The 15,775-nt window shown below is 41.2% G+C and overlaps 1 long non-coding RNA gene across 1 annotated transcript; it reads right to left on the reverse strand.

The window, feature by feature from the left end:
* Positions 1-8,330: 8,330 nt before the first annotated feature.
* LOC138920369 (uncharacterized) lies at positions 8,331-11,609 on the reverse strand. The gene is made up of 4 exons (XR_011431442.1): positions 11,480-11,609; positions 10,895-11,039; positions 10,660-10,791; positions 8,331-9,965 (listed from the first exon to the last, which is right to left on the reverse strand). It is a non-coding gene; the product is annotated as an uncharacterized lncRNA (long non-coding RNA).
* Positions 11,610-15,775: the final 4,166 nt, after the last annotated feature.

A 15,775-nucleotide genomic window follows, 5' to 3' on the forward strand; every position in this document is an offset into this window, starting at 1 on the left:
AATGCTTTTGTAAAATTGCAAAGGGGATTAAATGAGAATAGCCGTGTCCCAAACACAGCTGTTCATCAACGATATCTCAGTGGTTTGTTTTACCAAAAAGTCAGATTTCCAGACATCTGTGAATTTTAATTTAGTCGTTTTATGAGGACTAAAGATTAGAGAATCTGGTTTTTAAAAACAAACTTCTGAAATAAAGCCAGATTTGGGAACCACTGAGAATGCCCTATGGAAGGCCCCACCCTAGTTTAACACATGCCCCATATTCAGTTGTTTGTATCTAGAAAAGAGGACATCAGGCCAGGCAGTGCACGTTTAGTGGATTTGTTCGAGTGTCCTCACAAGGTTTGCATTTGTGCCCTAGTTGCACTAGCACCGTACCTCAGCAAACCAGATGTGCGCAGACCAGAGCTATGACATGTGGCAAGACAACTATGAAATGGAAGCGTGTGGCTGCACCCTGGTCTGTAGCTGGTATGTGCAGTTCTCTGCTGTCCCTTCTTGTGAGGGAAAATTTCAGTTCAGCTAATCATCTGTCTTTTCCAATCCCTTTTACCATAAACTAGCATGGAATAAAAACAATTCATTTCTAATGATCTCTCAGTGCTTTAACCATCCATATTTTCACTCTTCCTTCTTGTCGAGTAAGGAAATGCTAACATGTAATAAAAAGGTTTGTAGGACAAGTTGAAACTGAGTTAGAGGATGTGGAAAAGGAGCACCTTTGGTACCAAGGCTTCCCATATTTCTGCACCCCTTTTCTTCCTAGTCACACCTCCAATTCCTCCAGGCTGCCTCGGCTCTACTGTCGCAGCCTTGCTGTATGCACAAGACCACATTCTCAGACCTCTTTGTACCTTTCACTGCCATCACTGCTCATACATTCCATGTCCAACCCTCAAGATCCTTCGCCCCTGCTAAATTAATTCAAAATCAGGCTGTTCCTCATGTCTAAAACAAATTACTTCTTAGGCAACAACGCCATTTTAATATTTGCCCATGGTGCCTATAATGCTAAAATTAATGTGTTGCTGGGAGTTTTATTTCTCTGATTTGTTTGGTTTATTTTTAAAGTAATTTTGCCCTCTTGCATACTTCACCTACATATTGATGAGGATTTTTAGGCTGCTTAATTTTAAAATGGCTTATGATGCGGATTTTTAGGCTGGTTAGTTTTAAAACTACAGATGAGATTCAGGCTCCAAGGAGTGGAATTTGTTTGCCCCTTTGTTGGGAAACATTTACATTTCTAAGGGAAACCTCTGTGAAGATGCCTCCCTCTCTGTGCCAGGAAGAAGGAGGAATGGTCTTATCTCTAGAAGCTCTTAATGGGGAAGGCAAGAACTTAAGTTGGTTGCTGTCTGGCAATCTCATGTAACTGGTTTAGGGTGGTGGCGTCTAACCTTTACCTAATCCGATTTGATTCTTGTCTAAAAGTCATGGGATCACACAATGACCAGACCCCACCTGCACTGATACCATTTTAACTTTTTTTTCATGTTCGTTCCTTTGTCTTGTAAAGAGATGAATCATATACCTATGCCTTAAATTTAGCCCTAACCCTCAACTCGGGGCGGCAGCAGCAGGAGCTCTGCCTGCCCATGGGTCCTGTCCCCATGCCAGCGGGGGCAGCAGAAGCGGCAGCAGAAGCTCTGACTGCCCACGGGTCCTGTCCCCATGCTACACTATTCTCTAAATAAAAGAGCACTACTGCCAGATCTTGAGAGCCCAAGAAATCTTTCTTTCGACTCCTCGGCTCACCGACCCCGCATCAATATGAGTCTGATGCCATCGAACTCTAGAGGAAGTGACAAATCTGGAAAATCCACAAACTGTATCATCAGCCACTGGATAGTGAATGGTGTCAATACTGATGAGGGTTTTTAGGCTGCTTAATTTTAAAATGGTTTATGATGAGGATTTTTAGGCTGGTTACTTTTAAAACTGCAGATGAGAAGCAGGCTCCGAGGACTGGAATTTTGCGTGCCCTTTTGAGAGACATTTGCGTTTGTGAAGGAAGGGGGGATGACCTTGTAGGGACCTGAAATTGGCCACCCCAGGATATGTCTCTTTGGCATCAGGATTGTTTTGGCTGATTGCTTTCGATAAACTGGGACAGGGAAGGAGGCTCTGGGATATGGAACTTGCCCTTGTTGGGACACATTTACATTTGTAAGGTAAATCTCTATCTGTAAAAGGTGCCTCCCTCTCTGTACCAGGAAGAAGAGGAGAGATGACCTTATCCCTAGAAACTCTTAATGGGGAAGGCAAGAACTTAAGCTGGTTGCTGTCTGGCAATCTCATGTAACTGATTTAGGGTGGTGGCTTCTGACCTTTACTTAATCCGATTTGATTCTTGTCTAAAAGTCATGGGATCACCCAACGACCAGACCCCACCTGCACTGATACCATTTTAACTATTTTTTGTTCTTTCCTTTGTCTTCATAAAGAGATGACTCACATACCTATGCCTTAAATTTAGCCCTAACCCTCAACTCGGGGCAGCAGCAGAAGCGGCAGCAGCAGGAGCTCTGCCTGCCCGTGGGTCCTGTCCCCATGCCAGCGGGGGCAGCAGAAGCTCTGACTGCCCATAGGTCCTGTCCCCATGCTACACTATTCTCTAAATAAAAGAGCACTACTGCCAGATCTTAAGAGTCTAAGAAATCTTTCTTTCAACTCCTCGGCTCACCGACCCCACATCAAATACTATCCATAGGATATGAGCGCTTATATTTGGAGTCCCTTCTGATCATCTTCAGGAAGGTTGTGGATAATACTATGGTTTTCCTCCTGCTAGAGCAATGTTCTCAGAACACAGAGACTGGGTGAGTAACCCTACCTGGCTCTGAAACATATAATCCATTCGGATTCCAGGCCCAGGGTCTTGGCCACAAGAAAGTGTATTTGTCTTAACATCTTCCTGGAAGTTGTGCTCCGTGAGCACTGGAAAATCCTTTTTGTTTGTAGTGTCTTCCATATTTGTAAATCACCTTCTTTCAATAGCTGAAAGGAAGAGATCTGGTAATTATAGCTTTCCTTTGTTGCAGCTTTATGTTGAAAACATTTGCCAGCAAGGCTAAGTAAGGACCCAAGTGGATAGATGATATACAAACAAGATTACGAATCACAAGGATCAGGGGCTCCCTGTGCAGTTTTATCCAGAGCAAGAAGGTCAAACTACAAACACAAATTTCTTTTTGGTGAAAGAGGGATGATTTTATTATATCAATGATCTATCTTTTCTGGCTCTTGTTTCCAATTCCTTGAAATGACTTAATTTGTTGACTTCAGCTGTGAATTTTTTTTTTTCTGAGGAAGATTAGCCCTGAGCTAACTGCTGCCAATCCTCCTCTTTTTGCTGAGGAAGACTGACCCTGAGCTAACATCCATGCCCATCGTCCTGTACTTTATATGTGGGACGCCTACCACAGCATGGTGTGCCAAGCGGTGCCATGTCTGCACCCGGGATCCGAACCGGCAAACCCCAGGTCGCTGAAGTGGAACGTGTGCACTTAACCACTGTGCCACTGGCCGGCCCCCAGCTGTGAATTTTTAATGTAATATAATCTAAAATAATTGCATTCAAAGTCTATTGACAAGTATAATTGTTGGCTATTTTGGATAATCTAAATTATCAACTTAATACCTATTTTGCTGCTACATATTTGATTGAAATAACATGAGAGGGTCTTTTAATTTTATTTGGTTCTTTATTTTGTCAGCTTATAGAAGACAAATGATTAATATGAGGCATAAAGGTAACCAATGAAAGACTTAAAGAATAGTAACATTGGCAGTAAGGAATGAGGAGCAAGAAGGATGACTCTACTCTGGCTTTCTTTAAATTTTTCCTTAATTTATTTCTACACTTAAGTTAGTCAGAGCCAATGGAATCTATCTAGTCATTGAATTTCTGAGTTTGCTTAGTAAGAGATTACTATTTGAAACGAACCCTGCCTTCCTTGTAACTTTGTGTGAGTGTGTCTGTCAGTCTCTTATATGTCTGAGAGTTTATTCATTGTACCAATGTCATCACTACAACTTTGAACTCAAAGTCTTTATCACCTTGACTTTGATCTTGACTTCAGTCTTCAATGCTACCAACCTTGAATTTAAAATCTGCAACACGAAAACCTTAAATTTAAGGTCTTCAACACTATAACCTTGAATTTAAAGTCGTTAATACTACGACTTTTATCATATTGTTGACAGATGCATCATTTTTGAAATGTAGTGGGTTAAAGTATGTATTGTGTTGTTTATTAACAAAATGCCTCGTGTAGTCTAAATTTGTAAATACTGCTTCTGTTTTGTTTCTCCTTTATACACTTGACTGTCTAACTTTGTGATAAGTGACATGAATTTTATGTTAAGATTAAGTATGTTTCCCTGAAACATGGATTTTAAAAAATTATATAATTGACAATTTAGAATGAAATCCTTCCATTGTACACATTTTAAAAACAAATTTTGGTTCCAATCCTGTGGGGGGAAAAATCTTAGTGAGGGCTATGTAGAAAATATTATACTGATTGGAGGTGTTGAAAAAATTATTCAGGAGGCCGGCCTGGTGGCTCAGTGGTTAAGTGTGCACATTCTGCTTTGGCGGCCCAGGGTTCTTCGGTTTGGATCCTGGGTGTGGACATGGCACTGCCTATCAAGCCATGCTGTGGTAGGCATCCCACACATAAAGTGGAGGAAGATGGGCACAGAAGTTAGCTCAGGGCCAGTCTTCCTCAGCAAAAAGAGGAGGATTGGCAGCAGATGTTAGCTCAGGGCTAATCTTCCTCAAAAAAAAAAAATTATTCAGGGCACTTGTTAAAGATGGTAAGGCAGACTTTATTCAAGGGGGCTATTACAATGGAATTTTGTACCTGGAGAGAGAAATGGAGCTTAACTCTGAATACAACAAGGACAAATGGAAATTTATAGCCAAGGAGCACAGTGGAGATTGGTGGATGGAAAAAGTAATTTTTTACTAACAGGAAACATCAGGGGTAGGGGAATTCTGGCTTGACAGGATTTCTGTTGGAAGCAGGCCAGGGTGATAAGATACTGAGAGTAGACATGAGGAATTTGATCAGATTATCAAGGATGGGAGATTTTCCCTAAACTGACCCAGCAGAATTCTTGCTAAGACTAGACTAAATGGGCCGAGGACAGAGCCCGAGGTCAGGGTCCTGGTCAGAAAGAGGATCCAGAGGAGCCTGACTCATGTTTGGTCAAGAAGAGAGTCTTTATCAGTGGTAGGTAGAGTCCTGCTTCAAGGGTGAAATTAAGTCTACTGTTAATTACCAGGGGGGAGTTAGCTGTTTAGATGTACCTGTACTTGCTTGGTATGAGTTTCTGTGTTTAGAGAGAAAGAGCGTTTACCCTTTCTCTGATTAGACTTCTGTGACTCAAATGGCCTTGAACTGGGCTGTTAATAGTGAATGCTATGGTTTCAGTACCATACTGAAAAAGAACAGGTTATGAAGGGGGAGGAGTCCCTGTATGGGATATTATCTTCTGGGCTCTGCCATTTCCTATGGTTTTCCAAAGCCCAGGATTATCCTTCCTATAGTGTAGCTATGGGCCATTTCCATCAGAACCATGGGATTTACTGTGAAAACAGCAGATTCAGGGGCTCCCTTTTAGATTGATTGAATTAGAATCTTTTTTTTTTTTTTTGGAAAGAACATGAATGTTCATCGCCAAGGGACTGCATAAATACGTTATAGTATATTCATACGTTTGACTACTATACTCCAGTTAAAATGAATGAATGATGTCTGAGTCTATCAACATAGGTACATATAGAAAAGGTAATGTTGGGTAGACAGGTACAAATGGATATGTATGAAATGATAACATGATATTTATGGATACAATATTGTTGAGTTTGCATGATCAATTTCCTATCTCTAACAAAAGATTTTCTTTCTACTGTTGGTAACCTTGGAGATTTGTTATTATATATTTAGATATCAGAATGTTGAGGCTAAATACTGTTCTAAAAATCATTGTATACAAAATCTTTTCCTTTGTTTAAAATATCTTTTAAAATGAACTTTTTAGAATAGGTTGAGACATACAGAAAAACTGTGAAGATAGCACAGAGAGCTCCCATATACCCCATACCTAATTTTCCCTATTATTAACATCTAATATTAGTTGGTACATTTGCTACAATTGATGAATTAATATTGATATGTTAAATAGGGTTTCTATTTTATTCAGATTATCTTAGTTTTTAACTAATGTCCTTTATCTGTTCTGGAATCTCATCTAGGATATGATGTAACTTTATTAGTCGCGTCTCCTTAGGGTCCCCCCAAGTTTTAGCAGTTTCCCTGACTTTTTTTTTTTGGATGACTTTGGCAGTTTTGAGTTATATTTGCCATGCATTTTGTAGAATGTCCTTCCTTGGAGCCTGTTTGACATTTTTCTCATAATTGGACTGGGTTTTGGAGAAGATCATAGTGGTAAGGTACCATTCTCATCACATTGTATCAGGAGTACCTGTTATTAACATGACTGATCACCTTTGATGTCGACCTTGAGCACCTGGTAGAGGTAGTGTTTGTCAGGTTTCTCAACTGTACAGTTACTCTTTTTTTTTTTTTTTTGAGGAAGATTAGCCCTGAGCCAACATCTGCCACCAATCCTCCTCTTTTTGCTGAGGAAGAGTGGCCCTGAGCTAACGTCTGTGCCCATCTTCCTCTACTTTATATGTGGGACGCCTCCCACAGCATGGTTTGACAAGCGTTATGTAGGTCCGCACCCGGGATTCAAACCAGAAAACTGTGGGCTGCCAAGGTGGAAAGTGTGGACTTAACCACTGCACCACTAGGCCAGCCTCTATAGTTACTCTTTATTCCCCCCTTTCCCTGCTATAATCTTTGGAAGGAAGTCACTTTGTGCAGCCCACACCACTCTCCTTTTTAAAAAGAGAAATTATGACGCAGAATGATAAAGTCATTTGCCCTAGGTCATAAGGTTAATCATACCTAGCCCAGGATATTATTGGATCCACAGTAAGAGGATTACTTAATGTGTAGTAATTTAATTTTACCTGAAAATTAATCAATGTGATTCAATTAATTTTATTTCACCTAAATCTTACACTTAATTTAAATGTAAAATTAAGGTTTAGGAGGTGGTAGCCCATGTGAAATCCAGCTTCCCCTCTCCTCAACAACCTTTCTGTTCAAAACACATAGAATTATTAGGGAACATATTTTTCATATTCACACACGTATAGCTGAGCTCAAAATGAATAAAGGAAATTTATACATGTTGGAAACTAGGGAGGAACTAGTATCAAAGAGCAGGAGCCAGAGTTCCATGGGGACCAGAACTTATACTGAAAGCCTGCCCCTGATGTTTGCCATCCAGACAGAAAATGCCAGGGTCCTGAATCTTTGGAAGATGGTCCAGAAGAGGACAAGAGGTAATGCCAGGTGGGTGTGTCTTCTTGGGCTCCCAGGTTCCTTGGCTCTTGAAGATGGGCACTGTGGATGGAGGGCCCAGCGACCCTACTGTCCTAAGTCACACATCAGGGCCCCAGATACACAAGTCTAAGAGTGGTACTCTAGACAGCCCCAAGGACTATACCTCAGGGAGGAGAACAATAGTTGCAGATGAAGCTATGGGGTGCAAGAAGTAATGAGGAACAAAGGAAGCAGTAAAACATAGAACACAATACTGAAAAGTACTTTCTGTAAATAACAAGCATAACTTTGTTCTCATGTTTGAAAACAAGCTGGAAGTAAAACACTCCCTAATAATGTGGAAGTCATGAGGCAGGGGAAGATACCTGTATGCTAAAGTCCTTGTCTTTTTCGGTAGAGAAAAAAGATACTGATTAACCTTGACTTTGTCAGCATATTATAAATGTAAGAATGTATCCTAAAAATACACCAAATGTATAACTTCCAAACTGAAAAGTGAAAACAAAAATTTTAAGAAGCTTATCTATTTAATGAAAGCAAAAAGAAGAAAAGGAAACAAGAATGAATAGCAAAACCAAAAAAAAAATAATAATAATAAGATGGAGCTAGCCCTGATGGTCTAGTGGTTAAACTTTGGCGCGCTTACTGCTTCAGGGGCCCAAGTTTGTTCCCCCATCTCAGAACCACACCACCTGTCTGTCAGTAGCCATGCTGTGGCGACAGCTCGCATAGAAGAACTAGAAGGACTTACAGCTAGGATATACAACTATGCACTGGGACTTTAGGGAGGAAAAAAAAAGAGGAAGATTGGTAACAGATGTGAGCTTAGGGAGAATCCTTCCCTGAAGAGAAAAAATTACAACCATTCAAATATTGGATACAAAAATCTCTCAATTTGGATTAAAAAATAAAATATAATTATAAGCTGTTTATACACATATCTTAGAATGATATGGAATGATTAAAATTAAAGAAGATGATATACTAAACAAAAACTTGATATAACAATATTAATACAGAGTAATAGTAATATTAACAGAATATTAAGCCAAAAAAATGCAAAGGGAAAAATAGGACAACACACAACAATAGAAGGCAGCATTAAGGCTCAAAGAGGAGTATCCCTCTCAGAAATTGACAGATCAAGGTGGCCAAATTAAGGAACCAGTTCCCCTGATGAATCATGAGAGTAGGAAATAGGCACTCTCTTGTTCTCCAATTCAAGGTCTGTGGTTTAGTCTCCAATCCGCTTTACAGTGTATGTCCCATATTTCCCCTGTATTTCTTGAGTACATATTTTCAGTTCTCCAAACTCACCACTAGTTCTCTCATTTTTGGGTCTGCATACATGCTTTTCTTTCTACCCAGATCTTTCTCCTTCCCACTCCTTTTCTTGGCTACTCTCTGCTTTTTTTTTTCCCCCTAGATCTCGGTTTAACTGTTATATCCTCTGGGAAATTGTCACCGTGCCAGGGGGTCCCATAGCACCGAATCCTTCTCCCATGGTGGCATGTGTAATTCTGTATTGTAATTGCCTGTGACTTTTCTTTCTCCCCCACTGTACAACAAGAATTTGAGGAGTGGGGCTATCCTCTTTCCTCTCTATGCAGCACAGTGCCTGACACTTGATTTTCTTCTTGAGTAAATGAATCAATGAAGGAACGAGATACATAAAAATGAAATGTGATCACAGATGAAGGGATTAATTCTACCTTAGGAGCTGGCTTCACAGAGGCTTTCTCCCTTTCTTTCATTCCATAAGAATTACCTTCCTGACATTTGCATTTCAGAGATGGTCCTTAATTCCTAGAGAAGACTGGGTAGAATATTTACATCTCAAAGGCACAGGGAAAGAATACAGGTTCCTCCAAGAAGGAGTTTTGATCCTAAATCCAGAATTTTACAGTATCTACAAGCCTTTTGACGTGAATAGGGGAGGTTTGGGGACTGCTGAAATGGACAGGTGGGCTTTTGAATTGTTTCTAGAGCCCCATGTCTGTTCTTGTAAAGACTCATTTGTAAGATAAGTATGTTACCACACAAAATTGGGGTTCACTTGCCCAATGCACTGAAATGGTGGATTAATTATGGCATCAGCCTTTGGGAAAAGAGATCAGCTTTATTCAGCAAGATCGATCTGCAGGGAGAACAGGGTGTGTGTGTCTTCAGATCTGTCTCCCTGATTCAGGATTTGGGGCAAAGTTTAAGAGGTTAGGGAGAACAGGCTGGCACGTGGAAATGCTGGTGGGACAGGTTTTGCTTGGTGGGCTTCGAGCATTCATGGTAAGGTTTTAAACATTTATGAGAGGGTTCTAAACATTTACAACAGGGTTCTAAACATTTTTTGATGAGGAAGGTATTTAACACCAGATCTTCCTGAATAAGACCCCTCACTTCTGATAAGAGTCTGACTTTCAAGCTCTGGTCGTGTCCTGGTCCTCGGGTTACATGGGAAGCAGGATCTTTGGTTCTGCGGTCATTTCAGGTCACAGTTTCTTCTTTTGCTCACGCTCTGGCTATGTGACTGCAGTTTTTCTGAAAGACAATCCTTAATTACTTTGTTGATAAGAGATGGAGTTTGTTCCGACTGGCTCTAAATGGGCCCATGGTTACAAGTACTGTTGTTTTTAATTCCTCAAAGAGTTGGGTTGCCACCTGAATGATATGGAGGCTGACCCACCCATCCTACTACATTATTCTCAGTTTGCTTCTTTATATCAGGAAGAAGATCTTCAACTAAGATGGACATCAAAAGATTCCTGTGTTCTAGATTTAGAGCTGTTTGTCTTTGTAATGTTTTTCCTTTCCCTCTGGGTGCATAGTTCCTTTAGCTTAGGGGAGAAGGCCTTAGAAAACCTTCCTATCAGACTCTGAATGTCAGCCTCCAATTTGGCCAACTTCTGACCATAGCGCTACTTAAAAAAAAAATTCTTTTGAATATCTTGTCAGGTTTCAGCCAGGAGAAACAATAAATATTCCCAGCAGTGTTGAACAACCCCATGCATGCACCCATTTTAATAAAAAAATATAACCCCTGGGCCATAGAAGCATCCACCAAATACTTCCTAACACAAGCCACCCGAGGCCTCTCCAAAGACGTGCGAAAGATACTGTCCTCCCAAGGTTCAGAGCCACTCCCAAGATAGCCCAAGGAAAGAAAGACTTAGACAATGCCTCTGAGAACTGCCAAGAGTTGCTGGACCCTAGCCACAAAGGGAGTACAACCCACATTTCTATCCGGCCGTATTCTGATGGCCTCCATCCTGATGGTTGTCAAGCCAAGTTCTCAGGACACAGAAGAAGGTGAACAAGAAGGCAATAGCTGTCCCTGGGAGAGAAAGGATTGACAAGCAGGGGGCACCTAAAAGGAAATTCATGAGTCACAATTCAAAGATCTATTTCTTCCAAGTGCTTTTTTCCCGCCCATCTGAATTTGGAAAGGAAGGGGCAATATGAAATTTTACCTTCGTCTCTCAACCAGGTACCACGATACAGATCTGGGAGAGCTGACTTCATAAGAATTTTCACCCTTTGCTGGCTTCTGCCAGTTTTCCCAGGATCCTTTCGGCAGGCTCTGGAGCAAGTGGGGGCGTCCCAGTAGGTCCCATCCTGGTCACCAGAAACAATAGAGGAGGAAAAAAATTTTCCCTCTCCCCTTTATGGTAGTGCTTGGCTGAGACTCCTTTTTCTCCAGGGCACCTCCTAAATGATAAGCTTATCTAGGTTAAAAGTTCTCCACTGTGGCTGCTGTAATTTAAGATTATCTTTGGTAAGGCTAACCTGCTTGATTAGCATTAAAAATAAATTTTATTCACCTGAAGCCTCACACTAGACCCAATCCAGTTAAGTTAGATCCTGTCCGGTTTCTAAGTCAGACCCAGTCCCACACCAGATCCCGTAGGGTTTCTAAGCTGGACCTGCCCGAAGTGAACCGAGACCCCGTCCACTCTCGCTAGTTTCTGAACCCAGTCTGGAAAAAGAAACGCTCAGGTAAAGTCTGAAAGCTCATAAGGCAAAACCTGCAAAGCCAAGATCCCAAAGGGACTTACCCTCCATCTCCAGAGGCAGGGAGAAAGCAGTGAGCTGAAGGGGCTCAGCAGGTACCTATGCCTCCTTGCTCCCGGAGGCTGTGGGAGGATCTCCTTCAGTTCCCTCTTCTGACATCAGAAATGTTGAAATCTAAACTGAGGCATATTAAAATTTTTAAGAGTTTAATTGAGCAAGAATCGATTCAAATTGGGCAGCGCCAAGCCTAAAGTGGTTAGGAATGCTCCAAGCACAACAGGAGCTGGGGCTCTGGAGGCTGTTATAGAGAGAAGGTGGGAGCAAAGTAAGGAAATTATTGATTGGCTTAGAGTTAAAGCCTAGTTGGCTGTTTGTGATTCATTGTCCTTAGCGTTTTGATTTCTAACCTTGAAGCATAAATAGGCTTAGATTTTGGTTTGCTTGCTAGCCACCACAGCATGAGCGCACATCAGTCTAATGGCATCTTTGTTTAGCTAATTTAACAGGAGGCGTGGTTCTAAATGCTGGTCAAGTGTTCTTTACCGTCTATCAGGCCTCCCAGGAACAGATCCTCTCCTGTTCTCTATAGTCTGCCTTGCCTCAGTCACTCCTATCTCTTGTCATTTCATTTTGCTTTGCTTTGCTTTGTCCCTTGTTTGGTCAACGTCGGTTTGTTCGGTGGAAATAACAAATGCCTGATTTCCTACACTTTAGAGCTCTGGGGTGAGTTAAATTTACAGATGTTTATGAGTGGTGACAATCGCCATTGGCGGACGCAGTAGCAATACTTTTGTTTGGGAACCAGCTTACTGAATGATGCCGGCTGAAGGGTAATTCCCAGGAATTTGCTTTCATGTAGATCAGACGTGTGAACCCACTGAAGAACGGCCCCCACTTTTTCCTGCTCTTCTGAGGCCCTACAAGGCCCAAATTTTGCTGTGCAATCTGAGAACATTTTTTACTTTCATGTGGTGTGGCTGGGGGTGGGGAGTGGAAGACAATTGTTCAAAGGAAACTCATTGTTCATCCTGACTTTCAAATCTGTTTCATAGGAAAATTTCCATAGGAATTCTAAGAAGTGAAACAAATGGCGTAGGCAGAGAACAACATTTGCGCTATTCAACATTCTAGTGGTTGGGTCTGTGGCCAGCAGGGCAGCCAAACCTAAGGAATTTCAAGGAACACAGCCCTTTTTAAAATTGGAGGCCTGTGTCTGGCCACAATACTAATTGTTTCATATCAGCGACGTGGTATAGAGCGCTATGGGGACTTCAGTGTTTTTTTTTTGGTCAGAAACACCCTAACTCCTAGTGCTTATTCAAAAAGGTTACAATTAGAAAAGATAGTGAACAGAGCTTGAGAAAGCAATCATGGGCACCAATCTCCCCTTTCATTATAAATCGCTTCCTTTCCCTGTTTTCTGTAATTGTCAGATGTTAAATGCTTGAAACTTCTCGGGAGTTCTCTTTTCCTAGGGAAGGACATAGTGTCACTGGGACAGCAGATATCTGAATGCTGTACTCAACAGCTGGCATGGGAAGCTGGCATGGGAGTGGAGGCTGGTGGTGGTTTGAACAAAGCCTGAACATGTCTGGGGTTAACTTGATTTACAAGAATCAACAGAACCTGGAAAAGAACCAAGCCATGAAGCCTTTGTTTGGAAAGTTTGGCAGGCTAGCCAGACCTAAATAAAGCTTTTCCATCAGGATTTCAAAACAAAACACTGAACACAACAGAGCGTGCCGCTATCTTTCCTTGCTCCTGGCCAGGTTTAGAGCTCAGCGAGACGACTAGTGAGTTGGATGTGGAAAAAGATGCAATTAGTCTCTTTGAACAACCCAAGGATCTATCCCATCCTGGAACATTTAACACTGCGGGATTGGATTTATTTCCATTGTTTAAGGCAAAAGCTAATTAGTTAAGGTTTCCTGATGGTTTTATTATGGTTCAATATTTGTAGGACTCACACTATAAGTTGGGGTCAATGTCAAGCTGCCATAATAAGTAACTTAGAAATGCCATCCGAAGGGTGTGCCCATGCACCTACCATTCCTAGATGCTATCTTTCTCATGGCCACCAAAGGAAGTTTGAATCTCACTGTCTTCTCTGTGCATTGATGATATTAAAAATATTGATTAAAAAAAATCAAGTGAAAAACTATATGTAAATGTAAACTATGAAGGTTCCAGGACTTCATACAGTGTCTATGCCCTAAACTCTATGGCCTCCCCTACACACATATATTCATCTATGTATGCATCCTGCAATATTTATGGAGCCAGAACACACAGCGCAGGCACTCAATTAGTATTTGTTGAATGAAAGAATGTTTTGTGGCAAAGCATCATCATTATACTCTGTAACAGGGGTTGGAAGACCACAGCCCACAGGCCTCTTTTCCTAAATAAAGTTTTATTGGAACACAGCTGCTCCCAGTGCTGACTGTGGCTGTTTTTTTTTTGCTGCCACAGCAGAGTTGAGTAATTGTGACAGAGCCTGTTCAGTCTGCAAAGCTCCAAATATTTACTATCTGATTTTTTAAGGAGAAAATTTGCCAACCTCTGCTCTACCTCCGAATTTCTCTACCTTCCCCTAAACAAACAATGTATCCATGAATGCTTCTAGAGCCATATTTCTGAAAGTGTGTTCCAGGGAGCACTCGTTCTATGAGCTGCTCCTTTCTGGCTTAGGAAGTTCAGAAAATAGAAATTTATAATGTATATTTTTAAGTCTGACAGTTAGAAAAAACCTGCGTAATTTTGATTCACTACTTTCAAATTCATTTGACCCTCTCTCTCTCTCTCTATTTTTTTTAACCAATTAATGTTTTATAGAAGGAAGCTGCCACAGAAACACATTAGGAAATACGGGTAAATGGAATTCATTTCGCATGCTGACTCCAGTAAATTGGAAGTGACTGCCCAGTGCACTGTATTGAGAATGGTCATGAGGTGCTGCCAAGGCACAGTGGGAAAGAGTACAGCGATTAATTACCTAGATCAACAATTCAACCATGATATGTGTGCTGAGCATTTGCCAAGCCTTGTTTAGACCTTACTCAAACCCCTTGACAGTGGTGATCTGTGTGGTCTCTACATTGATCCCTGCTGAATGTAATGTGTGACTTTGAAGATGCCTTTTCTTGTGTGGCTTATAACCTGATTATGAAGAAATTTCACAAAGAATTACTGTGAGAGTAATTGTCTTATCTTCTAAGAGAAGTGCTTAGAAGATGAAATTTAATTGGACATATAGATGCAAATAATAATTATATATCACTTTCTTCTAATATTCCCATTATACTTGTATTACACCTTTTGTAGTGGGTTTCACAGTCCTTGGACGTTCTTTTTTTTTTTTTCTCCAGCCTTTGTTCTCTTTGCTTTTCAGATTGTGAAGTTCCTATCGACACACGCTCAAGCTTAGAGATTCTGTCCTCAACCATGCCCAGTCTACTAATGACCCCATTGAAGGCATTCTTCATTTCTGTTACTGTTTTTGATCGCTAGCATTTCTTTTTGATTGTTTCTCAGAATTTCCATCTCTCTGCTTGCATTACCCATCTATTCTTGCATGTTGTCAATTTTTTCCATTAGACTCCTTAGCATAGTAAACTCCTGGTCTCATAATAGTATGTCTAATAATAGACATAATGTCTCATCGCTGACCTATCCGAGTCTGGTTCTGATGCTTGCTCTGTCTTTTCAAACTGTTCTTTGCCTTTTAGTATGCCTTGTACTTTTTTGTTGGAAACCAGACATGATGTACTGGGTAAAAGGAACTCTAGTAAACAGGCCTTTAGGGATGTGGTGGTGAGATGTGGGGAGGAGAAGTCTTCTATTGTCCTATGATTAGGTCTCAGTCGTTTAGTGAGCCTGTGCCTCTGGACTGTGAACTTCACAGGTGCTTCTCAGTCCTCTGCCCCTCCCCCTTATGTGGGACAAGATGCCAGCATGGGCTGGAGTTGCGTATTTCTCTTCCCCCATATGGAAGGCTACAAAGAGCTACAATTGGATATTTCCCTTCCCCCTAAATCGGTTAGGCTCTGATAAAATCCTATTGGGTTAGGCTCTGTTAAAATAGTTTCTCTTGAGAGCAGGCCTTGTTAAGAAGTACAGAATTCTCTAGAGTATTTCAAAACGATTCCTTTATCCTCCCTCTGCTGGAAGCATGAAGGGATTTTTCTCCAATATTTACTGCCGCTTGTCCACACTGAGCCTCCAGCGATTTGTCAGTTACAGTTAGGTTCTCTTTCTGTGGAGGTTTCTGCTGTGGTAGGTTATGATTCTCTGTATCCGCTTGTCTACCTCGTTAATTTTGGGGGCAGTGGTTTGCACTG

Source organism: Equus caballus, chromosome 23, assembly GCF_041296265.1.
Source record: "Equus caballus isolate H_3958 breed thoroughbred chromosome 23, TB-T2T, whole genome shotgun sequence".
NCBI lineage: Eukaryota > Metazoa > Chordata > Mammalia > Perissodactyla > Equidae > Equus > Equus caballus.